At 42.9% G+C, this 26,747-nt stretch overlaps 1 pseudogene; it reads right to left on the bottom strand.

Annotated features, from left to right (window-relative positions):
- Positions 1–24,115: 24,115 nt before the first annotated feature.
- Positions 24,116–25,603, bottom strand: LOC103302200 (nucleus accumbens-associated protein 1-like; annotated as a pseudogene).
- Between the last annotated feature and the right edge of the window lie 1,144 nt (positions 25,604–26,747).

The raw sequence follows: 26,747 nt of genomic DNA, 5'->3' as shown, positions 1-26,747 counted from the left end.
TAGGTATTTGTTGCTTGCATTTGTTGGGATTACTGGCTGTTCTATTGGAGGTTTCTTCCCATATAAATAGTTTTTTCCCCTCTTCTTTTTTATTCTCTTTCTTTTCTCCCTTACTTTTTTTTTTCTTTTCCCAATTTCATTTTGGCACTCCTTTTTTATTTTTCTTTCTTATCCTCTAATTCTCTTTTCTCTGGTGGTCACCTTTATTTGGGGTTATTAGTACTGTGAACACATTTGTGTTCAGTGCCTTGTGCTTTGTTGTGTTGTATTTTGTGCCTTCAAACCAACGCAGAAGAGATGGAACTACATAAACAGACACCTGGAGAAGAGAGATCATGGGGAGACAAAGAAACAGCCTGCATATGAAAAAAAAGAGGCATCACTAGAAAAGGAAGTAAACGAAATGGAGGCAAGCAACCTGTCAGAGAAAGAATTCAGAGAAATGGTCATAAGGTGGCCATGAAGAAGAACCAAGAAGAAATGAAAAATGACATCTCTGCTATAAAGAACTCAATAGAAAGCATCAATAGTAGACTATAAGAAGCAGAGTACTGCACCAGTGAACTAGAAGACAAGTTAGGAAAAAAATACCCAAGCAGAGCAGCATCTAGAAAAAAAATTAAAAAACAGGAGGAGAGTCTTAGGGAACTTTGGGACAACACAAAAAGAAAAAACATCTGCATAATAGGGGTGCCAGAAGGAAAGGAAAATGAGCAAGTAATAGAAAACCTTTTTGAAGAAATAATGAAAGAAAACTTCCCTAATATAGGGAAGAAAAAACTCACACAAACCCAAGAAGCTCACAGAGTCCCAAACAAAATGAACCCCCAAAAGACGGACACCAAGGAACATTATAATTAAATTGGCAAACACCAACGACAAACTAAGAATCTTAAAAGTGACCAGAGAAAGAGAGAAAGTTATCTACAAAGGATCCCCCATCAGATTAGAGACTGATTTCTCAACAGAAACACATCAGGCTAGAAGGGAATGGAATGAAATATACAAAGTCATGCAAATGAAAGGTCTGAATCCAAGAATAGTGTACCCAGCAAGGCTATCAATCAAAATTGAGGGTGAAATCAGGAGCTTCACAGACAAAAAAGGACTAAAGGAGTTTATTACCACCAAACCAGCAATGCAAGAAATGGTAAAGGGACTGGTGTAAACAGAAAAAAATAGGAAGCAAGGAAGGAATACAGGTTGTAAACATTAAAAATGATGAAAAACTGCCGAAACCGGTTTGGCTCAGTGGATAGAGCGTCGGCCTGCGGACTGAAAGGTCCCAGGTTCGATTCCGGTCAAGGGCATGTACCTTGGTTGCGGGCACATCCCCAGTAGGGGTTGTGCAAGAGGCAGCTGATCGATGTTTCTCTATCATCGATGTTTCTAGCTCTCTATCCCTCTCTCTTCCTCTCTGTAAAAAATCAATAAAAAAAATGATGAAAAACAAGTACCTATCAATAATAACTTCAAATGTAAATGGATTAAATGCTCCAATCAAAAGACTTAGGGTAACTGAGGGGATAAGAAAACATGACCCATATATCTGCTGTCTACAGGAAACCCACCTCAGAAAAAAAGACACACACAGACTGATGGTAAAGGAATGGAAAAAGGTTTTTCAGGTGAATGGAAATGAAAAAAAAGTTGGGGTAGCAATACTTATATCTGACAACTTAGATCTCAGAGCGAAGGACATAAAAAGAGATAAGGAAGGACACTTCATAATACTAAAGGGAGCAATCCAACAAGAAGAAATAACTCTGGTAAACATATACGCACCCAATACAGGAGCACCCAAATACATTAAAAAAAATTCTGGAAGATATGAAGGGAGAGATTGACAGTGATACAATCATAGTAGGGGACCTTAATACCCCACTATCACCATTGGACAAATCCTCTATACAAAAAATCAGCAAAGAAACATCAATCCTAAATGACTCACTAGATAAGATGAAATTAGTTGACATCTTCATGACATTTCACCCCAAAGCCACAGAATATACATTCTTCTCAAGTGTACATGGGTCATTTTCAAAGATAGACCATATATTGGGTCACAGGCAAAGTCTCTTCAAATTCAAGAAGGTAGAAATAATATCAAGCATCTTCTCAGATCACAATGGCATAAAAGTGAAAATCAACTAAAATAAAAAAAAAAATCCAAAAAATCAAACACCTGGAGACTAAATAACATGCTATTAAACAATTACTGGGTTACCAGAGAGATCAAAGAAGAAATAGAAAACATCATGGAAACAAACGACAATGTAAACACAACAATCCAAAATCTATGGGACACAGCAAAAGCAGTCTTGAGAGGGAAGTTCATAGCTCTACAAGCCTACTGCAAAAAATAAGAAACAATGGAAATAAATTACTTAACCCTACAACTCAAAGAGTTAGAAAGAGAGCAACAAGAAAAGCCCAGTGTAAACAGAAGGACAGAAATAATGAAAGTCAGAGTGGAGATAAACAACATAGAGAAAAAAAAAAAACCCAAACACACACACACACACACACACACACACACACACACACACACACAATACAAAAGATCAACAAAACCAAGAGCTGATTCTTTGAAAGGATAAACAAGATTGATGAACCTCTAGCCAGGCTCACCAAGAAGCAAAGAGAGAGCACCCAAATAAACAAAATCATAAATGAAAGAGGAGAAATAACAACAGACCCCACAGAAATACAAAGGATTGTTAAAAAATACTATGAACAACTCTATTCCAACAAACTGGACAACCTGGAGGAAATGGACACATTCCTAAAAAAATATAACCTTCCAAAACTCAATCAGGAAGGATCAAAAAATCTCAATAGGCCAATAACTATGGAAGAAATTGAAGCAGTCATCAAAAAGCTTCCAGCAAACAAAAGCTCAGGGCCAGACGGCTTCACAGGGGAGTTTTACCAAACATTCAAAGAAGAACTATTCCAAAAATTTCAAGAGGAAGGAACACTTTCAATCTTATTCTATGAAGCCAGCATTACCCTAATACCAAAACCAGATAAAGACAACAAAATGAAAGAGAATTACAGGCCAATATCCCTTATGAACACAGAGGACAAAATCCTCAACAAAATTCTAGCAAATCGGATCCAGAAGTATTTCAGAAAGATCTTACACCATGACCAAGTAGGATTTATCCCAGGGATGCAAGGATGGTACAATATCTGCACATCAATAAACATGATACATCACATAAAGAAATTGAGAGAGGGGAGATCCAAGATGGTGACGTAAATAAACATCTAAACTGCTGCCATGCACAACAATTTCAAAACTACAACTAAAAGACAAAATGTCTATCACTCAGAACCACGGGAAACCTGGCTGAGTGGAAGTTCTACAACTAGATGGAAAGAGAAAAGAACATTCAGGGTACAAGCACTGAAAAACTGAGGTACGGGAGCACGCACACAATCCATGCTGGTGGCGGATACTGGCTAGTGGCAGGCATTGCTTTCTTCAACCCGAAGAGAGACAAGCTCCCGATCTCTCTGAAATCCAGTTTCTGGGGAGAAGCTGGACTCTGCCATCAGGTCGGAAAGTGAGGGTGGCTTGCTTGCAGAGCTGCACACAAGAATAATTGCAGTGCTGGGGCGCGAGACGTGGGGATGCGGTCAGAGAGGCAGAGAGAGCTCACTGCCAGCCATCGCTGTTTGCCACGTCCTAGCCTAGTTATGCCCTGAGACTCCACCCCACACAAACTACAATCACACCCAAGCTCCAAGCTGCGGCTTTTGCATATGAATGGCCTTCTCTATTGCAGTTTAACCTAGCAAACTTGCAACCCAGTACAGACAGCTCCAAAGCCTCCAAACTCCAAGCAGGGAGGAGAGGACTGTGGTTCTCGCTGTAGCTCCTGCAGGGTGGCCTCAGACAGTAGCTGACCTGCACCCCAGTGGAGATCCAGAAGCCAGTGTACCTAGTGGTCAGTGTGAGACACCAGATTTCAACTCCTCACATCCATAAGTGACACATTCGGGAGGCGGACTCAGTGAGCACCAAAGCCCCACTGAAACAAGGCCTGCACCATAAGCGTGTCTCCAGTGCAGCAGTTCTTCCACTATAGACAGAGCAGGTCCTCATAGCCAATTGGCCTAGAGGTCAATTCCACCCAGTGTACTAACAGCAATCAAGGCTTAATTATACCAAGACTTTGCACTCAGCCCACAAAGGGGTGTACCAAGAGCGACCACCTCAGGTGATTGAGGAAGCTGAGCTACTGGCCCCATAAATCACCTACCACACAAAGCCACTCCATCAACACAGGGAGGCCACCAAAATGCGGAGACACAGAAGCATGTCACAAATGGGAGAGATGGAGGAAAGTAAACTACTGGACGACAAAGAGTTCAGAACCACATTTATAAGGTTACTCAAGAATCTTCTAAAAACTGCTGAGAAACTTGAAGAGACCTTCAAGGACCTTAATGAGAATGACAAAAAAAAAGAAAAAAAAAGAAAAAGGACCAGTCAGAAATTAAGCATACACTGTCTGAAATAAAGAATATACAGAAACTGAACTGTAGATCAACATACCCAAAGAGTCAAACCAAAGATCTGGAATGTGAGGAAGCAGAAAGGCAGAAAGAAAGATGAATCCAAAAGTGTGAGGATAGTGTAAGGAGCCTCTGGGACGGCTTTAAGCGTACCAACATCTGGATTTTTGGGGTTCAAGAAGAAGAGAGAGAGCAGGTTATTGAAGGCCTATTGGAAGAAATAATGACAGAAAGCTTTCCCTACCTGGGGAAAGAAATAGACTTACAGGTTCAAGAAGCACATGGAACCCCAAACAAGAGGAATCCAAAGAGGACCACATCAAGACACATCATAATTAAAATGCCAAGGGCAAAAGACAAAGAGAGAATCTTCAAAGCAGCAAGAGAAAAACAGTTCGTTACCTACAAGGGAGTATCCATACGACTGTCAGCTGATTTCTCAACAGAAACTATGCAGGCCAGACGGGAGTGGCCAGAAATATTCAAAGTGATGAACAGCAAGAACCTACAACCAAGATTACTCTACCCAGCAAAGCTATCATTCAGAATTGAGGGTCAGATAAAGAGCTTCACAGACACGAAAAAGCTAAAGGAGTTCATCACCACGAAAACAGGATTACATGAAATGCTGAAGGGTATTCTTTAAGAAGAGGAAGAAGAAAAAAAAGGTCAAAGTAAAAATTATGAACAACAAAAAGACATAAAATACATACCTACCAACAAGTGAATCTAAAAATCAAGTGAATAAAAAATCTGAAGAACAAAATGGACTGGTGAATATAATAGAATCAGGGCACAGAAAGGGAGTGGACTGACAATTCTCAGGGGGAAGGGGTTCTGAGTGGTGCGGGAAGAGACTGGACAAAAATCTTACACCTATGGATGAAGACAGTGGTGGGGGGTAAGGCCATGGGGTGGGGTGAGGAATCAGGTGAAGGGGAGCTATGGGGCGGGGAGAGGAACACCTGTAATAATCTGAACAATAAAGATTTATTATAAAATAAAAAATGAAATTGAGAGATAAAATCACATAGTCATATCAATTGATGCAGAAAAATCATTTGACAAAATCCAGCTGCCTTTCTTGATAAAAACTCTAAGCAAGAGGGATCATACCTCAACATAATAAAGCCATATATGGCAAACCCACAGCCAACATCATACTCAATGGGCAAAAACTAAAACCATTTCCCCTAAGAACAGGAAAAAGACAGGGATGCCCACTCTCACCACTCCTGTTCAACTTAGTACTGGAAGTATTAGCCATTGCGATTAGACAAGAAGAAGAAATAAAAGGCATCACAATTGGAAAAAAAGAATTAAAATCGTCCTTATTCGCAGATGACATGATAGGGTACATAAAAAACCCTAAAGACTCCATAAAAAAATTATTAGACTTAATAAAATAAATTAATTTGGCAAGGTAGCAGGATACAAAATTAACGCCAAGAAATCTATGGCATTTCTATACACCAATAATGAACTTATAGAAAGAGAGACTAAAAAAGCAATCCCATTTACCATCCCACCAAAAAAAAAAAAAAAGATATTTAGGAATAAACTTAACTAAGGAGGTAAAAGACCTATACGCGGAAAACTACAGGACACTGAAAAAAGAGATAGAGGAAGACATAAACAGATGGAAGAACATACCTTGTTCATGGATTGGTAGAATCAACATCATTAAAATGTCCACACTACCCAAAGCAATCTATAGATTCAAAGCACTCCCCATTAAAATACCATTAGCATATTTCACAGACCTAGAAAAAATTGTCCAAAATTCATCTGGAATAAAAAAAGACCCTGAATAGCTGCAGCAATCCTGAGAAAGAAGAACAAAGTAGGTGGGATCTCAATACCAGATTTCAAGCTGTATTACAAAGCCACTGTTCTCAAAACAGCCTGGTACTGGCACAAAAAAACAGACATATAGACCAATGGAATAGAAGAAAGAATCCAGAAAACTACCCAAACCACTATGCTCAATTAATATTTGACAAAGGAGGCATGAACATACAATGGAGTCAAGACAGTCTCTTCAATAAATGGTGTTGGGAAAATTGGACAGATACATGCCAAAAATATGAAACAATATCACCAACTTACACCATACACAAAAATATACTCAAAATGGATAAAGGACTTAAACATACGTCAGGAAACCATAAATATACTAGCGGAATCCACAGGCAGTGAAATCTGACATATGCCTAAGCAATTTCTTCACCAATACCGCTCCTAGGTCAATAGAAACGAAAGAGAAAATAAACAAATGGGACTATATCAAAATGAAAAGCTTTTGCACCGCAAAAAAAAAACAAAAACAAAAACACATCAATAAAATAACAAGAAAGCCCTCTCTATGGGAGAGCATATTTGCAAATGTTATCACTGATAAAGGTTTAATCTCCAACATTTTCAGGGAACTCATACAACTTAATAAAAGGAAGATAAACAATCCAAGAAAAAAATGGGCAAAGGACCTAAATAGATACTTTTCGAAAGAAGACAGAAGGAAGGCCAAGAGATCTATGAAAACATGCTCAATGTCACTAATTATCCGAAAGATGCAAATCAAAATGACAATGCAGTACCATCTCACACCTGTCAGAATGGCTATCATCAACAAATCAAAAACCACAATGCTGGAGACAATGCGGAGAAAAAGGAACCCTTGTGCACTGCTGGTGGGAATGCAGACTGGTGCAGCCACTGTGGAGAACAGTACGGAGTTTTCTCAAAAAACTAAAAATGCAACTCCCATTTGACCCAGTGATCCCACTTCTAGGAATATACCCCAAGAAACTAGAAACACCAATCAGAAAGGATATATGCACCCCTATTTTCATAGCAGCACAATTTATAATAGCTAAGATTTGGAAACAGCCTAAATGTCCATCCGCAGATGAGTGGATTAGAAAACTATGTACATCTACACAATGGAATACTACGCTGCTATAAAAAAGAAGGAATTCTTACCATTTGCAGCAGCATAGATGGAACTGGAGAGCATTATGCTAAGTGAAATAAGCCAGTCAATGAATGAAAAATACCACATGTTGTCACTCATTTATGGAAAATAAAAACATTATAACCTGATGAATAAAAAGATAGATACAGAGGCAGTGAAGCATTGAACGGACTGTCAAATTACAGTGGGAAGTCTGGGGAGTGTTGGGGAGTGGGGGAAAGAGATCAACCGAAGGACTTGTATGCCTGCATATAAGCACAACCAATGGACACAAGCCACTGCAGGGGGGTGGCGTTGAGGGCATGTGCCAGTGGTTAGGGGAGGCTGGGGAAGGTCATTGGGGGAAAAAAAGAGACAGATGTACTATTATTTGTAATACTTTATACAATAAAATAAAATTAAAATAAATGAATAAATAAATAAATAAATAAATAAATAAATAAATAAATGGCAAAGGACCCAAATAGACACTTCTCCAAAAACAATATACAGTTGGACAATCCTACCTTATAATAGAGAAACATGCAAATTGACCGCACCTCCGCTATGCCCATGATTGGGCCTGCGAGAGGCTGGGGGCGGGACTCCGGGTGGCCGATCCGGCCATTGAGAAGACCAAGATGGTGGCGCCCAATCCTCTTAGTAACAGGGGTCCCGGGGGCGATCGCCACCCTGGGGGGGCTGTGGCCGGGCTGAGCCAGCCGCTCCCTGGGGTCCCGGGGGCGATCGCCACCCTGGGGAGGCGTGGCCGGGCCAAGGCAGGCGCTCCCGGGGCAATCGCCACCCTGAGGGGGCGTGGCTGGGCCGAGCCAGCCGCTCCCGGGGATCCCTGGGGAGATCGGCACCCTGGGGAGGTGAGGCGGGACTCGCCCAGCCGCTCCCAGGGTCCCTGGGAACATTGCAGGCAGGTGGTTGCTGAGACCCAGACCAGGCCTCTGGCCACAGATTCATAGCTTTGCGGAGACCTAGGGCAGAGATCTGCCTCATCTGCAGAGAGACAGAGGTTCTGCAGTGCTCCCAAGACGTGGGTGGGCCCAGCCAGAGATCAAGGGGCATGGAAGGACTCCTGGCAGAGGGGCAAGGACCCTCACCCCTGAGGCGGGGGTTGAGGGGTGGAGCCACCTTGGTGAAGGGGTGCTGCACTGCAGGGTACTGGACTGACTGACATGATTCAGAGAAGCTCCCAGTGCTAATGGGCCTCGCTCAGGCAGCCTTCACACTTCAGAGGCAGTGACTACTGCTCCTGCCTTGACCCAAAAGCAAGCTCGCTACACCCTGCCCCATGGCAGAGCATGCCTAGGCAGTGAGTGGGAAGCCTTCCACCTGCTTCGGAGAAGGGGGGGCAGTAAAGAATGGGGGGGGGAGGAAAGAATGTGGAGCATCTGCAATGAAGAGGTGCTTGAGAAAGAGGCTCGGAAGCCTGACTGGAAGGTTTGTTCTGTTTGCTGGGCCGCTGCCCCTTAGGAAGCGCAAAGAGCATGGCTCTGAGGGCTTCCTGTGTGCTGAGTCAAGTTCCACAGCCAATTGGAATTGGCCTCAGTTTCCTGGTCTGTAAAATGGATGAAACGTGTCCCAGTGCCTTCACTGAGCTTTGATGGCCAATTGAGATACTATATAAAGAAAATGAGGGAAGAAGTGAGAAAGAAAAGGAAGGACAAGAAACACAAAAGAAAGACTGAACCCATTGTCACTTAAATAGGGAATATAGTCAGTAGTGTTGTAATGATGGTATGATGCCAGGTGGGTACTAGAAATATCGGGGAACACTTTGTAAAGTATATGATTGTCTAACCACTATTCTGTAACTAATATAAAACCTGAAACCAATATAAAATAATGTTGAATGTAAAGAAATGAAAATTGGAGTGAAATTTTTATAAATTTCAAAGTTTAAATAAAAGCTGTAAAGGAAGGAAGGGAAGAATAAAAAGTGTTTTTCATTTTGCCACTTCATTAAAAAGACAGTTGTCTTTATATGGTGCTTTTATACTTTTCTAAGTCATTATCTCATTTTAATTTCCGGGCAACTTAAAGACAAGATAAGTATTTCCTCCACTATTCAAAGAAAGGAAATCTTGGTGTCTGGTCCTAATGATTCAATCGTCAAGCCCTTATTGTAAAGCAGGGTTAGTAAAATTTTCTGTTCAGGGTCATATCTATACTAATAAAAGCCTTGGGGGTGATCAGGCCATCAGCGGAGGGTATTTGGGGGCAATCAGGCCAGCAAGGAAGCAGTTAGGGGGCAATCAGGCATGTAGGTGAGCGGTTAGGAGCCAGCGGTCCTGGATTGTGAGAGGGATGTCCAACTGTAGGTTTAGGCCCGATTCCACAGGAGGGGTCCCATATTAGAGAGGGCGCAAGCTGGGCTGAGGGACACCCTCCCCAGTGCACGAATTTCGTGCACCAGGCCTCTAGTATAAACATATTCTTGACCAAAGGTTAATAAAGAACTCTTTTCTATAAATTAGACTTGAGATCCTTTTGATTTTTGTCCAAATGATTTTCCTTTGGCTTATTTTTACACCATAAGATTTTTCATGGGTGCCTTATCAGCATGAAAAAGAATTTTTAAAGTAAAATTTTAAAGCAATTAAGGCTTGATGTAATTTACTTACAGGATATTATTCTACTATCCTTTTTTGATTAGTTATTATGAGGCTTTTATAAAAAAAATTTTAATACAGTCTTGATGACTTTTACTTTTAATTTTTGCACAAGAATACGACTGCTTTGGATTCATTGGGTGTTAAGCAATTTTACCATGAAATGAACCACCAATAGAAATTTTGGTTAATACTTTAGGAACAGCTTTTTGTACAATTAGATTTTCTTTAATATTCACTAATTTCATTTAGCCAATTTAAATTAATCTGAAAATTTGACTATTTTACTGTCAAATTTAATACTCTAACAACAATCTTAGTTTACCCTATAAATATTAATGGAAAGGATTATTTGCATCCTTAAGAAAGCCCTGAGCATTCCTGGATTTAGGCTGCATTTAGATATAGGGCAGCTGCCATCGGCCAACTCTCTGTTGCCTAGGTCCCAATCCAAGCTGGGCCAAGTCTCTTTCTGTATCTGGGTCCAGATCTGAGCTGGGCCAAGTCTCTGTATGTTGCATGGGTCCCGATCTGAGCTGGGCATGGGAAGCTCGAAGCAGCCTTGGGGCAGGAGACCTCCCTCAGAAGGGGCAAGTGTTCAAGCCCCTGCAATGTTGGGGGGGTGAGGATCTGTTCCCCACTTCTGTTGACCCCCAAGTTCTTCTCCTGATGGACCCTCTGTGACTGTGCCTGTCTTAGGTTGTTCCTCCCCTGAGGAATCTTACCCGTCTTTGACTAACCAGCCATCCTCCGGGGCCAAGCAGGGAGACAGAACTGAACTGTGAGGTTCAGTTCTGTCTCCTTGGTAGCCTATGCCCCCATGGCCTCCATGCCCAGCTCCTGCCTTGGGATCCCCTTGACTGCTGGCGGGTCCCCGGCATTGATCACATATCTTGGGGAACCCAGGTTTCTTCTCCAGTGAGGGCCCAGCTCACGCCATTGGGCGAGAGACAGATCCATGGTACCAGCCACCATGAGGCTTCAACCTCGGTATGAACAGAAAACTCAGGCAACAGCTGTGGGCAATTGGATTGTGAGAAGAGGGTCCCTCTTGGCAAAAGGGCAAGAAGGGCCAATTTAGAATGTTCAAGTGCCTGCCCAGGGGTCCTTCCACACAGTGGAAGGGATGAAATCCTTTCATGTCCTTTAAAATTGCTGCCAAATATTCAAAGAATTAGTTTGTAAGTTTGTTTGGGATAAATGTACAATATGCTGTTGTAAAATCTCAAAATTATAATGAAATTGTAGAATAATATCATGTAAGTATATTCTTTGCTCTAATCTTACCTTATAATAGACAAATATGCAAATTGACCGCACCTTCGCTACGCCCAAGCCACGCCCACCAACCAAGCCACGCCCATCAACCACGCCCACCAGGAAACCGTTGCAGGGAAGCTGGGGTGCGGCGGAGCCCAAGGCCCGGAAAGCCGCCGGGGGCTTTCCGGGCCTTGGGCGCCAGCAGGGTTCCTGCTCTGATCACAGGGACACTGGGGTGCGGGCGGAGCCCAAGGCCCAGAAAGCCGCCCGGGGCTTTCCGGGCCTTGGGCGCCAGCGGGGTGCCTGCTCCGATCGCAGGAGCGAGCTGACCTGGGGGGTCGGCTCGCTCCTGAGATCGGGTAGCAGGGACGCTGGGTGCAGCCGAGCCCAAGGCCACCGTCCAGGGCCAAGCCCCGACCCTGAAAGAAGGCAGAAGGCGGTGGCCACAGCCAAGGCCTGTGTCCCCGGTGCCGGCAGAAAACTGGTGCAGGCAGCCAGGTGAATGAAGGTCTATTGCACGAATCTTCGTGCAAACAGGCTACTAGTAATATCATGTAAGGATATTCTTTGCTCAATTGCCATGGCAATTCAATGTCAAACTGGCTGTCAATTTATTTTTGTATAGACAAGGTTTTAACCAGTTAATGTCCCCTAATAATTTCTGAAAGTCATTTAATCTTTTCTTATCTCCACCTTCGGAGGCCTAATGCATTGGTTATCAATTACAATCCCTATGATATTTGAAGGAAACCCCTCTTTATTTCCTTCCAAAATAATTTTCAGTTTACAGAGAGTTTCATTTAAAAATCTTGGCCATATGAAACAATTTCTCTTAAGGTTATGGTGACCACTAGTATGGATTAGATTTAATATTATAATAACAATCCTCAGTTTATCTGGTAATACCAGTGAAAGAGATTTCAAATTTTTCAAATTTCTCCTTTTCATTAAATTTATATTTATTTTTAAGATTATTCCCGTTAGCTAGTTTGCATATACAGAGGGATCATGGGAAGCCTTCAGTAACTTTCTTAGAAGACTTATTTAAATTGCTTATAAAGACATTAGCTTATTTAAAGGAAGGGGGTTGGCCTTTGTTATTTCAAGATGGCGACCCCCAAGCCACATGAGTGGTAAGACATGTGGCCATCATGGAGACTGCTCAATCTGTTTTTTTAAAAGAAAGTAAAAAAATCACATTTCAGACAATCACTAGCTGTTTTTGGTCTTTATTAGAATTGTTTATAAAATTATTGGCTTTTCATTAAGCTGAAAACCTTGATTATAATTTAATAAACTAATTGATTTAAGTAATTAAAGTAGGTATCTTCATTTTAAAAATAAAGCAAAATTACGTCTGAATTCACAAGCTGCAAATGTTGCCCCGCCTCTAGCTTAAAGCAGGAGGCTACATAAAGTCAGGCAGTAAATGGTGGCTTCTAATCTGTTCTTAAATATTATTTGGATTCAATTACTTATAAAAACATTGGCTTCTCATGTAACTTAATTTATATGAGACCTTGATTATATTTTGAAAAGCTAATTTATAAAATAACTTAAGTAGGTATCTTTAATTTAAAAAAAGGCAAAGAAACTTATTCAGTAAACTTATAGGTTTGATACTTTATTGGTCTGATCTAAAAGCATAAACAGGGTCCCACCTCCAGCCGATTCAAAAATACAGGCTGCTTGAGGCTTTTGTCTTTCTTGAAATTCCACTGCTGTTGAAAATTTTGGCTATATTTAAGAAATATATTGTTTTTGCCCTTCTTACAGGTGAAAACTTTCATAACATTTAATATATATGTATATAAGTAAAATATATTAATTAATTTTTATTTGATAAAACTTTCCATGTGATTCCAGGTATCAATCGGTTTAATTAAAAAATATATTTGTTTTAAGAGAGAACAGACTTTTGAAACATTTTGGTGCCTGTGAAATGTAAGCTACTCTCAAAACTTTGAAATACACTTGGAAAGATCAAATATATATATTTATATATATATATATGATTTAAAGATTATATACTTAAATTATCTCCAAGAATATCAATTACATTTAAACTGGATCATAGAATTAATCCTCCTTTTTAAATCAGACCAAGAAGTAACATATTTTAAACTCCTAATTATTTAAGAGAAAACTTTTTATTTTCTCAAAAACAAGTTGTACTTTAGATATTTAATTATTTTCTCCAAATTCAATCTGAACCTTCAACTTTCAGAGCTTGCAAGTCAAATATTTAGCAGTTCTTTATTAATAACACCTTTATATTTTGAAGAATAAATTTTAAAACCTAATAATTAACTTTAAACCATGTTTTTTCTGCCTGGGGAAACTGAGAAGCAAACTTGTAGGTTAAAGGAGCCACTTTTGCAGGAAAAACCTTTTGGCCTAGCCACTTGACCTTTTCTGGGAAGGTCGGCTAGCAAAAGGTGTAGCCATTTAAATGAAGATGGCTGCTGGCGGGAACCAGCCTACCTGCATGCTAGGGGAAGGGTGTGTCCGCCCCTCCCTCCATAAAAAGGGGTGTAGCTTTAACCCTTTGCACTCACTTGCTTTTTTATATTTCAAATTATTGATACATTCAAAGAGTAATTTTAATCTCTATAATTTTTCATGGTGTGATATTTTTTGAAACATTCACCCACATGAAGACCTGGTTTACATTCACATGTTTCGCAAATATAAATCGTCTCTCTCTTCCTCTGATTTTTCTGTTAGAACAAACAACACAATCTTTGTGCTTTTTGTTAGGGTGAGATGTGATTATATGGAGCTTTCCATCTAAACGTTGCTCTAAATTAGTGGATAATAATCTACCCCTGGAAGTTAGTGTACCATCTCTGAATTCTCCAACAAGATCATGTACTAGTTTCCTAATAAATTTCACATGCGTTATCGGTTTTTCGTTTTTTCTTTTTTGGCATTCTTTGTATAATATATAGGAATTTACAACACTGACCTCAAGCCCCCAGAAAAACAATTTATGCCACCATTTTAGAGTCTTCCTCATAAAACAGTATGTGCCTGTGTAGTGATCAGCTATATCAACACCCCCCATAAACTTTGTATAGTTGGTCACGACCTTGGGTTTGAGAACTATTTCTTCCCACCACCACGCACTCTCCTTTCCACAGACTCAGTCTCTGAAGTGTCCCATGTACTGAGCATTGTGACTATCCTCTTGTCTTTCCACGCAAGAAGCATTACATTTTCATCCCAGAAAGCCACTATCTCTCCTTTCATTAGCTTTGGATGTTTGATAACAGGTGGATTATCTTTCCTATTGGGCATTATTGTCCCTGTCAAGTGTGTTTTTTCTTTGAACAATTCCTTTGCAAGAGTGACACTAGTGTAATACCTGTCAGTGAAGAAATGATAACCTTGAGAACCAGGTACTGAGTACATCAATCTTTCATGAAGCTCTAAAACTATTCTGCTAGTAAAAGGGAGATCAGGTCTCACCAACGTTTCAGATGTTATTCCTCCATAATAAGGGACAAATGAATGTACGTAACCACATTTTGAATCTGAGAGGACATATAAGCGAATACCCCATTTTGTTGGCTTTTTAGGATTATATGTGATGAAGAGTATCTTTCCCTTGAAACCAACAACAGCCTCATCAACAGCAATCTCTCTTCCAGGACAGAATCTCTCCCTAAATCTCATTTCAAGGTATGACAAGAAGCAGTTTATCTTCTCGGTTCTTGTTCTCAAATCTTTACTTGACTTTTGGTCGTTTTTCAAGTGTAACATCCAAAATATTTGCAAGAACCTTTCTCTTTTGAAAACAGATAGAAAAAATGGTATATGAGACTCAAAATCCATGGACCAATAACTCTGCAAGTTAGGGTGATTCAATACACCCATATTTAGTATTACACCAAGAAAAGCCTTCATTTCCTCTATCGTCACATCTTTTCAATTATTCCAAGTGGATCGCTGGGATAGTTCTTTCTGGCTAATTTTAGGCCTAGCATACTCATTTGTCTCATCTGTTATATTTTTTATCAACGTCTCAGTAAAAACAACTGAAAAAAGTCTATTGGTGTGGCACATCCAGAAGGAACTTGAGGTCCAACATGTAACTGACCAGTGGAGAAAGGGATTCTGCTAGGCTCTTTGTCTTTCACAGATGTAGATGTCCACTTTTCTTTTTCCTGTTTTCCACTAGAAACGTAACTTTCACTGGGTCTTATACCTGAATTCACAATGATATCACCTATATCTCCATCACTTTCACTCAAATAGACAATTGTGCGTCTTCGTTTTGCCTTTATGAATTCAATGTCACTGTCACTGTCAGTACTTTCAGCCAGATCTTTGGGCAAAGTAAGGGACTTTTTCCTTTCTGTAGTTCCACTAGGACCAGCGATTTGTTCTTTATCTCCACTCTCATCCTCAGAGAACTCACTTTCTTCACTATTACATTTTTCACTTTTTTCTTTGTTTTCGAAGTAAAATTCATCATCGCTGCTTTCTATGTCTTTGGAAAACTTATCCATCCTGAGGAGGGGAAATTCACCCAGAATGTGCGACTGCTAGGGGGCAAACCAATCATCCAACTAAACCCTGTGTCATGACAACATCTGTGATATGCTGATAGAAATCTAAACAAACCTAGGAGACGAAAAGATAAGGAAGGTTCTTTACCAAGGGAAGATAATGCAAGCTCAAAAAGGCATGATGCAACAACTCATGCCTTGGACCCTCCTACTCAAGATTGCTGCCTATGCAAAAGATAAGCTTAGGTGGTGGCATCAGTTGAGACAGCATTTACATTTTACTTTTCCTTTCATGCTAATGAAAACAAGAAAAGATACTGGAAAAATAGACAAAAATCCCCTTCCCTCCGTGGTGAAACTATGTGTCGAGTGTGGCTCAACATACGAGCTGCTACTGATGCTAACCGTGTCGAGTCACACTCGACATCCAAGTGCAAAAGGTTAAAACCTTTTAATGGAGAAAAAAGAGACCTTAAACTTTCAGAGCTTTAAATCTTAGGTAGCAAATTAAATACTTAGCTTTTCTCAAATAATTAATACTTTTACATTTTTAATGATACATTTCAAATAAAATATAAGGCATATTCAATTAATAGATTAACATATCATCTAGACTTCATACTAGGCATACTTAGATCAACATTTCAGTATTATAAATTTCAATACATCTAGATAATTTGAACTTAAAAGTTTTAAATTTCCATCCAATAGGCCTGGCACAGCTGCTAAATTTTTAAAAGAATTTTCCTGCTGGGGAAGTCAAGAAACAAACCCATAGCAATTCACATGTAAACTTGCTTTCTACTTCCTAGTGGTTACTGGGCAGGAAATTTCAAAAGAGCTACTTTAGATGCCTTGGGAAACCAGCCTGTATTTCTTTCCCCAGTTCATCTCCGCCATTTTTAAGGCCAAAACAGTCTCGGGTTTTTATTCTGTACACAGCAAAGAGTCAAGTTCAGCTCAAAACTATGCACACTCATTTTTAAACTGGCCTTTTCCCTTTACATGTGCACAGAAACCCCAGATGCATTTATGAATTTGTAAAAGCTTTAAGTCATTAGCTGGAAAATAAATAAAGATGATGAAGATGAGGCCTCTCAAAGTGGCTCTCTTGGGGAGTGGTGTCCATATTGGATCACCACGTGTCTCCTTTTCCCCACCTCCTTGTTTCTTTGGGGGAAGTTTCAGTAATGGTCTGGCATCTACTGTTTTTATTTTATTTATTTTTTCAATTTTTATTTTTTATTTTTTAAGGAAAGAAAAAGATTTTTTAAGTTAAAAAATTATTGGCAGTTGCTAAGAAATTCCTTTAATCCTTTTCTACTTGGTTACAAGTAGTTTACATGTGGAGGCAGAGGAGGTGCAGATGTTATTCTTAGAGAGTTGCACCCTTCCATGGCAGGTTGTAAGGCCATGGCTGTACCCCACTTAGACATTCTTAAACTCTCCTGTGCTGAATCAAGGCCATCACCAATTAAAATAGGAATTTTCTCTGGACTTTTTGCTGAGTATTGGTCACACAACTGCTTTCTAACCTTTTCCCAGGTTTCATCAATAAAACTTAAGACAGAAATCAAGAATCTGACTATGCTTAACAGAGCATAGTTTAAAGCATTTTTGAGGACTACCCACATTTTACACCCGGCTATTTCAATTCAGTTCAATACAATACACTCCCCATTACCTTACATTTCTTAAATCTGTGGCGCGCGCAATTCTTGGGAGCGATCCCTTGCCTCTTACCTCTTGTTGACTCTTCCATGGCCCATGTTGGTCACCAAAATGTGGGGGCCTGATGTGGTGGGGGCCAGACATGGCGGGGATCTCCCTTTTCTGCGTCCCGCGTGGAAAGAGAGATGAACGAACCGGTTCTAAATGGAGGTGGCCAGGGATTGAGAAATATTAGAAATAAAGAAAACAAGACATTGAAATAGATTCATGGAGCTGGGTGGATCTTTCTGTGCCTTGTTGAGGCCACAGAACAGATCCAGACTGCAAAGCTGAGGCTTTATTTGTAATCAGGGACAAACAAGGCATTTGACAATAATCTTGTAAGTTTCACTTGTTTTGGCAGCACTTGCTGCCCCTCCCACAGCCCACTAGCTACCCAGGAAAGATCTAGGGATCAGTTACAAGATCAAGCTTAATTATGCTTAGAGGACTGTGCCCTTCCAAGCTTGGGACTTGTTTGTGACTTTGCCAGCAGGTCAGTCCGAGGCTTAACCCTATAACCGCTTCCTACAATATCCTATATAATAAAGATGTAATATGCAAATGGTTGTTACACTGTGAAGCGTAACGACAGACCACGTAACGACTGGATCACACATCAGCAGGAGGGTGGGGCAGCAAGCTACAAGTGGGTGGCAGAGAGCTACAGGATGGGGCAGAGCAGAAGCTATGAGGGGGCCGGGGGAGGGGGGAATAGGAGGAGGGGGGTAGGGGGAACTACAGGAGGGCAGCAGTGAGCTACTGGCGCATGGATTTGTGCACAGGGCTACTAGTCTTTAATAAATGATGCAAGGAATTTGGACAGATAGTTGCAAAACAATGAATCCTGACCACCAACTTACACCATACACAAAAATAAACTAAAAATGGATAAAAGACTTAAATGTAAGAATGGAAACCATAAAACTCTTAGAAGAATACATAGGCAGCAATATATCAGATATAGCTTGTAGCAGGATGTTTACTGATACATCTCTTAGGAAAATGGAAACCAAGGAGAAAATAAACAAATGGGGCTACATCAAAGTAAAAAGCTTCTGCACAGCAAAAGAAAACATCAACAAAATAACAAGAAAGCCCATTGCATGGGAGAACATATTTGCCAATGTGACATCTGATAAGGGTTTAATCTTCAAAATTTATAAGGAACTCATACAACATAAAAAAAAGAAGATAAGCAATCCAATAAAAAAATGGGCAAAGGACCTCAATAAACACTTCTCAAAAGCAGACACACAGAAAGCCAAGAAGACTATGAAAACATGCTCATAATTCGTAATCATCTGTGAGATGCAAATCAAAACAACAATGAAATACCACCTCACATTTATCAGAACAATCAACAAATGACAGTGCTGGCAAGGATGTGGAGAAAAGGGAACCCTCATACACTGCTGGTGGGAATGCAGACTGGTGCAGCCCCTATGCAAAACAACATGGAATTTCCTCAAGAAGTTAAAAAGGGAACTCTCATTTGACCCAGTGATTCCACTTCTAGGAATATATCCCAAGAAACCAGAAACACCAATCAGAAAGATTGCACTCCTATGTTCACAGCAGTGCAATTTATAATAGCTAACATTGGAAACAGCCTAAGTGCCCATCAGCAAATGAGAGGATCAAAGAACTGTGGTACATGTACACAATGGAATACTACTCTGCTGTAAAAAAAGAAAGAACTCTTACCATTTGCAACAGCATGGATAGACCTGGAGAGCATTATGCTAAGTGAAATCAGCCAGAGAAAGACAAGTGTCACAGGATATCACTCATTTGTGGATTATAATGAACAACATAAACTGATGAACAAAAATAGATCCAGAGACATAGAAGCATGGAATCACCGTCAGACCTCAAAGAAGAGGCAGGGGAGGGGGTACGGGGGGTGCATTGGGACACTGACATCCCGCGTCCTGGCCATGGAGGGAGGGAGGGCTGCGGACACAATGCAGCCCAGCGGACACAACGCAGGGCTGCTGGGCTGGGGGCGTACTCCCGGCAGCTCAGGACATGCCCCCACCCCAGCGGACACAACTCCGGAGGTCCTCTGTGCATGAGCTGCAGAGGAAACACATTTTCTGACCGCTCATTGGCTAAGCTCCCTGTATGCTGCCACTTGCAGTGTTCTTGGTAACGTGGGTAATAAGAATCCAAGAAGGTGATCTAGGGTTTTCCCACCACACTACTGGAGGAAAAAACTAAGGTCTGCTGCTGGAGGGGTTAAGAAATGTCATATCCTGCCTTCCCCGGTTTGGCTCAGTGGATAGAGCGTTGGCCTGCGGACTGAAGGGTCCCAGGTTCTATTCTGATCCGGGGCATGTGCCTTGGTTGTGGGCACATCCCCAGTTGGGAGGTGTGCAGGAGGCAGCTGATTGATGTTTCTCTCCCATCGATATTTCTGACTCTCTATTCCTCTCCCTTCCTCTCTGTAAAAAATCAATAAAATATATTTTTAAAAAATCACTGGAAACATATCCTCAGGTGAGGATAAAAAAAAGAAAAAAAAGAAATGTCATATCCTACGAAAGAATCATCTTGAAAATGCCTAAAAACGTTGTAATTTTTTCATGGTGAAGGGACTGGAGTCCATGTTAATGAAAACACCTTGGTGACTGTGGCAGTGGCAGCAGCAGCGGGGTGATGGGGCTGGCACCTTCCCCTGATCAGCCCGGTCACCTCCTGCAGAGGGAGGCCAGGCTGCAGCTTAGGCCCGCTTTAAGCCATCAGTAGCACATCCCCTGAGGACTCCCAGTCTGTGAGAGGGGGCAGGCTGGGCTGAGGGACCCCCTCCCCAGTGCACAAATTTCATGCACTGGGCCTCTAGTATATACAGTATATATTAGATGTACCAGTTAATAATGCAGATTTTTCCAATAGATGGAGTTACACATATTTTGATATATATGCGATTTGATATGTATGCTATTGTGTTGTATTGACAGCAAGCTTCAAAACTTCATATGTCAAATTTGCTGAAGGTGTTAACATCATAGATATCTTTATGCTTAAAAAATGTTGAATTTCATGCCAAAAAAAGAGCATTTGTGGGAAGTTTTGATTCATTACTTTATTTTGAAGAAAAAGTTATCGTATACTTCGGGAAGCTAATGGTGAACATTCTCCATCTCAAGATACTTGTGAACACTGGTTTAAATCCATTAAAAGTGATAATTTCGATGTGAAAGACAAAGAACGTCCAGGTCAACCGAAAAAGTTTGAAGAGCAACAATTACAGGCATTATTAGATGAAGATGAGTGTCAAACTCAAAAACAACTTGCAGAAAGATTAAACACTGCTCAGCAAATAATTTCCAACTGTTTACAAGCAATGGGAAAGATTTTAAAGGAAGGAAATTGGGTGCCACATCAACTGAATAAAAGACAAATGGAAAACCGAAAAGTCATCAGTAAAATGTTGCTTCAATAGCACTAAAGAAAGTCTTTTTTGCATCTGATTGTGACTGGCGATGAAAAGTGGATTTATTTTGAGAATCCCAAATGCGCAAAATCATGGGTTGATCCAGGTCAACCATCAACATCGACTGCAAGGCCAAATCACTTCAGAAAGAAGACAGTGCTCTGTGTTTGGTGGGATCAGGAAGGTGTGGTGTATTATGAGCTTCTAAAACCAGGTGAAACCATTAATACTATAGCTACTAACAACAAATAATCAATTTGAACCATGCTTTGATCGTGAAATGACCAGAATGGGCCAGAAGACATGGCAAAATAATTTTGCTTCATGATGACGCACCATCACACTTCAAAACCAGTTAATGACACGTTAAAAGATCTTGCCTGGGAAGTATTAACCCACCCGCTATATTCACCAGACCTTGCTCCTTCAGATTACCACTTGTTCCATTTGATGGCACACACACTTTCTGAGCAGCCCTTCAAAACATATGAAGAAGTGGAAAATTGGGTCTTTGAATGGTTTACCTCAAAACAAGAAAAGTTCTATTGGGATGGTATCCACAAATTACCTGAAAGATGGGGGAAATGTGTAGCTAGCGATGGACATTACTTTGAATAAAGCACTTTTGATGTTTCTCTTGAAGTTATTGTGTTTTCTTTGATTACAAAACCCACCATTATTAACTGGTACACCTAGTATATATTTATTATGTATATTTATAATATATTATATTTATATATTTAAAATATTATATATTAAATATATATATACTAGAGGCCCGGTGCACGAAATTTGTGCACTGGGGAGGGTGTCCCTCAGCCCAACCTGCACAGTCTCCAATCTGGGACCCCTCAGGGGATGTCTGACTGCCTCTTTAGGCCCGACAGGGATCGGGCCTAAAGAGGCAGTCAGACATCCCTTTCACAATCCGGGACTGCTGGCTCCCAACTGCTCGCCTGCCTGCCTGATTGCCCCTAACCACTTCTGCCTGCCAGCCTGATCACCCCCTAACCCAGTGATGGGCAACCTTTAGAGCTTAGTGTGTCAAACTTCGCCAAAATACTGAGCATAACTCGGGTAGTGTGTCATTTTGAGGAAAAAACTAACTCCAAGACTCTAGTCGCAAATGTTTCATCCTCAGGAGCAGCAAATGTTTCATCCTCGGCATGCTGCCGCATGTCATCAGAAATGGCTACGTGTGTCAGTGCTGACACGCGTGTCATAGGTTCGCCATCACTGCCCTAACCACTCCCCTGCCAGCCTGATCGACGCCTAACTGCTCCCCTACCAGCCAGATCATCTCCAACTGTTCTCCCCTGACAGCCCGGTCACCCCCAAATGCCCTCCCCTGCATATTCTCTCTTTATTAGATAGGGTTTTTTCTTTAACATATTGGACAGCTCTAACTGGTTTGGCTCAGTGGATGGAGTGTCGGCCTGCAGACTCAGGGTCCCGGGTTCGATTCTGGTCAAGGGCATGTACCTTGGTTGGGGGCACATACTGCAGGAGGCAGCTGATCGATGTTTCTCTCTCATAGATGTTTCTAGCCTCTATCCTTTTCCCTTCCTCTCTGTAAAAAATCAATAAAATTTATTTTAAAAAAACATATTGGACAGTGTACCTGCTGTGGTCTTGACAAAACAGTAAAAATGTAAACCCAAACTAAAGGAGTCATAAAATAAACTCCTTAAACAGGAATTTCATGAGACTTGGAAAGGGGATATCCTGTGGTTGTTTCTTCCTTTTTTTCTTCTCTTTCTTTTTCTTGATGTTTCATCTTTTGTCCTTTCTTACTTTTCTCCTTCTATTCCTTTTCTATCCTCTCTTTCTCTAAACTTTTCCTTTGGTAGAATCATCAGTACTTGACTCGCTCCCTGGGGGGTGCGGGTGCCTCCCAGCCGGACACCCCGGGCTGTCTCCGGGAGGGGATGGCGGCGTGGGGGCGCGGACGCCTCCCAGCCAGACACCCCGGGCTGCCTCCAGGAGGGGATGGCAGTGTGGGGTCCTGGGCGCCTCCTATCCGGACACCCCGGGCTGCCTCCGGGAGGGGTTGGCGGCGTGGGGGCGCGGATGCCTCCCAGCCGGACACCCCGGGCTGCCTCCGGGAGGCGATGGCGACGTGGGGGCGCGGATGCCTCCCAGCCGGACACCCCGGACGGCCTCTGGGAGGCGATGGTGGAGTGGGGGGCGGAAGCCTCCCAGCCGGACACCCCAGGCTGCCTCCGGGAGGCGATGGCGGCGTGGGGGCGCGGACGCCTCCCAGCCGGACACCCCGGGCGGCCTCCGGGAGGCGATGGCGGTGTGGGGGGTGGAAGCCTCCCAGCCGGCCACCCCGGGCGGCCTCTGGGAGGCGATGGTGGCGTGGGGTACAGACGCCTCCCAGCCTGACACCGGGGGCTGCTTCTGGGAGGGGATGGTAGCATGGGGTCCCCGGCACCTTCCAGCAGGACACCCGGGCTGCCCGGCTCTCAGCGGCAGCCCTCCCTGGGACTGGGGAACTCCGGCGGGGCTGAGCGTACTGGTCGCCGCCATCTTGTGGCTATGGGGGCCGCCATTTTTGTCACAGAGGTATGGTTAATTTGCATACTACTCTATTATTAGATAGGATATATTTAGTTTCTCTTCTGAGAGTTCATTGTTAATATATAAAAATGCCATCAATTTTTGGGTACATGTTTGTATCCTTCTACTTACACAATTCACCTCATAACTACCAGATTTAATAAGTGAATTTGTCCACAGTCACATGCACACGCACCTGTGAGCCTCCAAAACCTCTCCTCCTATCCTCAGAAACTCTGGATCTGAACCCCCACTCAGGACCTGCCCCACTCAGGTGTGAGGGGACTGATGGGGCAAGAGAGGTTGAGTACAGGGTGGGGGAGAGAGAAGGGCGCTGGGCTCACCACCGCCTCCCACCTTAGGTCGGCTTAGGTCAGGGGTGGGACTGCAGGCCAAGGGGCTGGAGTATGCAGCACACCCTGCGAGTCCTGAGGAGGGAAAGACAGAAGTAGCTCATGTCCAAGATGGTGGGTGGGTGGTTGACAGGAGGGGGAGTGTGATAGCCTCATGGAGGGCTTGATGGGAGCTACTGGAGGGCCTCGGCTGAGAGGCCAGCCTCACCATCATGGCTGGCTGTTTCAAAGCTGAGTTCCACGCCCATCATGTCTGGCTCCAGCTTGCTTGTGTCACTGATGAAGGTGGTGTAGGTATCACCCTCAGGTGGCTTCCCCTTGGGAACCCAGCTCTTCCCCAGGACGCGGCAGGCATTGGTGCACACGTCGCCCACAATGGCATTCATTTCGCTCTCCTTGAAGTTCGGAGCAAAGTTCTGGCAGTAGTACTTGACAGCATGGAGGACGCGACTGTCCAGTGGTTTGCGATCATTGGTGGAAAAGCAGATGCCAGTGCCACAGCTGTTAGCCAGTGTGTTCCGGTCAAAGAAGGAGGCCAGGAGGCGCCGCAGCAGGACCTTGTGCCGTGTGCCTGCACAGACATGGCAGTTCATGGGCTGTGCCCTTGTGATGTACACATTGGTGCCTGTCCCCAGCTCTAGCTTCTCTGGGGGGTCGACCTTATCATAGAGCTTGGGGTTGGCAGCGGTTACCGATCTGGTTGATGAGATCGGCTGGGAGAGACGCCAAGTCCTGCCGCACCTGGACGCGATTCCGGGATTCAGGGGTCATTTGCTCAGGGAGGGCCTCCACCTTCTCGGCCAAAGACATTCATCATGCTATACATGGTGTACATGTTGCAGATCTGCCGGTATTGCTGGTCTGTGCCCTCCTCGCCTGCATCCTCCTCCTCGTCCTCCTCATTATGACAGGAGCCGGGGCTGTCGCTAGTATAGGTACCAAGTCTGGTCAGCTCCGACATGCTGGGCCCGCTCACCACTCCCCCTGCTGCGGCTGCTGCTGCAGCAGCCAAGGCCTGCTGAGGTGGCCGGCTGGCAGCCAGGTCTAATGTGGAGAACCTGGCCACTTTTCCGCTACCATTGCCACCTCTGCTGCAGACAACCCCGGCCTCCTTCTGGCTGCTGTCCCACAGCCAGTTGGCCACGGGTGTGCACTGCATAGAGTCCGACTCCTGCTGCTCTGTCTTGACATGGGACACCAGGGGCAACGGGGTGCTGCAGGCCGTCCAGCTCAATGTCTGAGAAGACGGAGCCTCCTCGGCATGTAGGCCCTGGGAGTCGCAGCTGGGAGAGCTCACCTTGAGGAAGAACTCAGTGCCCTTCTCCATGATCTCCTGGATCTGCTGGAAGCCAGCCGTGTACATGAGCAAGAACTGGTCCCCCATATTCCTGCTCAGCCGGCCTGTGTAGCAGAAGCTGAAGATTTGTTGGAAGGACTGGGGCTGCACAGCCGCCGGCAGCTCTACCACAGCGCTCCGGCTGCTGCTGAACACACCCAGAAGCAGGAGCTGCTAGCAGCAAGTACGGCCTGGTGAGCCTTGAAGGCATAGCCTTTGACCACCACTGACACATCACAGTGCAGGCCTTGAAGCCGCTGCACATTCAGGCAATCCAGAATGCTGTTGCCATTTTGGGAATCTCCTTGTGCAGGGTCTGGGCCATGGCTGCGCTACGGGGGCTCTTGGCAAGCTCCATAGCGGTAGCTGGGGCCGGACCTGGGCCCCGGGTGCACCCCCTGCGCTGGAGCCTCTGCCTCCCCCTCAGCAGCAGCGGCAGCTGCTGCAGCCATTCATTCTCTGTACCACAGTTTTCTAATCCCCTCATCTGCTGATGGGCACTAAGGCTCTTTCCAAATCTTGTCTATTGTAAATTGTGCTGCTATGAACATAGGGGTGCATATATCCTTTCTGATTGGTGTTTCTGGTTTCTTGGGATATATTCCTAGAAGTGGGATCACTGGGTCAAATGGGAGTTCCATTTTTAACTTTTTGAGGAAGCTATACTATCTTCCACAGTGGCTGCCCCAGTCTGCATTCCCACCAGCAGTGCAAAAGGGTTCCTTTTTCTCCACATCCTCGCCAGCATGTGTTTTGATTTGCATCTCTCGGATGATTAGTGACTTGGAGCATGTTTTCATATGTCTCTGGGCCTTCTGTATGTCCTCTTGCAAAAAGTGTCTATTCAGATCCTTTGCCCATTTTTTTGATTGGAACGTTTATATTCCTTTTGTTAAGTTGTATGAGTTCTCTAAATTTTGGAGATATCATTGGCAAATATGTTCTCTCATGCATTGGGCTTTCTTGTTGTTTTGTTGATGGTTTACTTTGCTGTGCAGAAGCTTTTTATTTTGATGTAGTCCCATTTGTTTATTTTCTCCTTAGTCTCCATTGCCCTAGAGGGGCTGGGTCTGTAAAGATATTGCTACGACATATGTCTGTGATTTTGCATCCTACAGAGTCTTGTGGAATTTTTATAGTTTCCTGTCTTACATGTAAGTACTTTAGCCATTTTGAGTTTGTTTTTGTGTATTGTGTAAGTTGGTGATCTAATTTCATTTTTTTGCATGTATCTGACCAAATTTCCCAAAACAATTTATTGAAGAGACTGTCTTGATTCCATTGTATGTTTTTGCCCCCTTTGTCAAATATTAATTGAGCATAATGGCTTGGGTCAATTTCTGGGTTCTCTGTTCTGTTCCATTGGTCTATATGACTGTTCTTGTGCCAGTACCAGGAAGTTTTGAGAACCGTGGCTTGGTAATATAGCTTGATATCTGGTAATGTGATCCCTCCAACTTTCTTCTTCT

This window comes from Eptesicus fuscus, chromosome 8 (assembly GCF_027574615.1).
Source record: "Eptesicus fuscus isolate TK198812 chromosome 8, DD_ASM_mEF_20220401, whole genome shotgun sequence".
Lineage (NCBI taxonomy): Eukaryota > Metazoa > Chordata > Mammalia > Chiroptera > Vespertilionidae > Eptesicus > Eptesicus fuscus.
The sequence above is the reverse complement of the archived record's forward strand: the minus strand, read 5'-3'. Positions and strand labels throughout refer to the sequence as shown.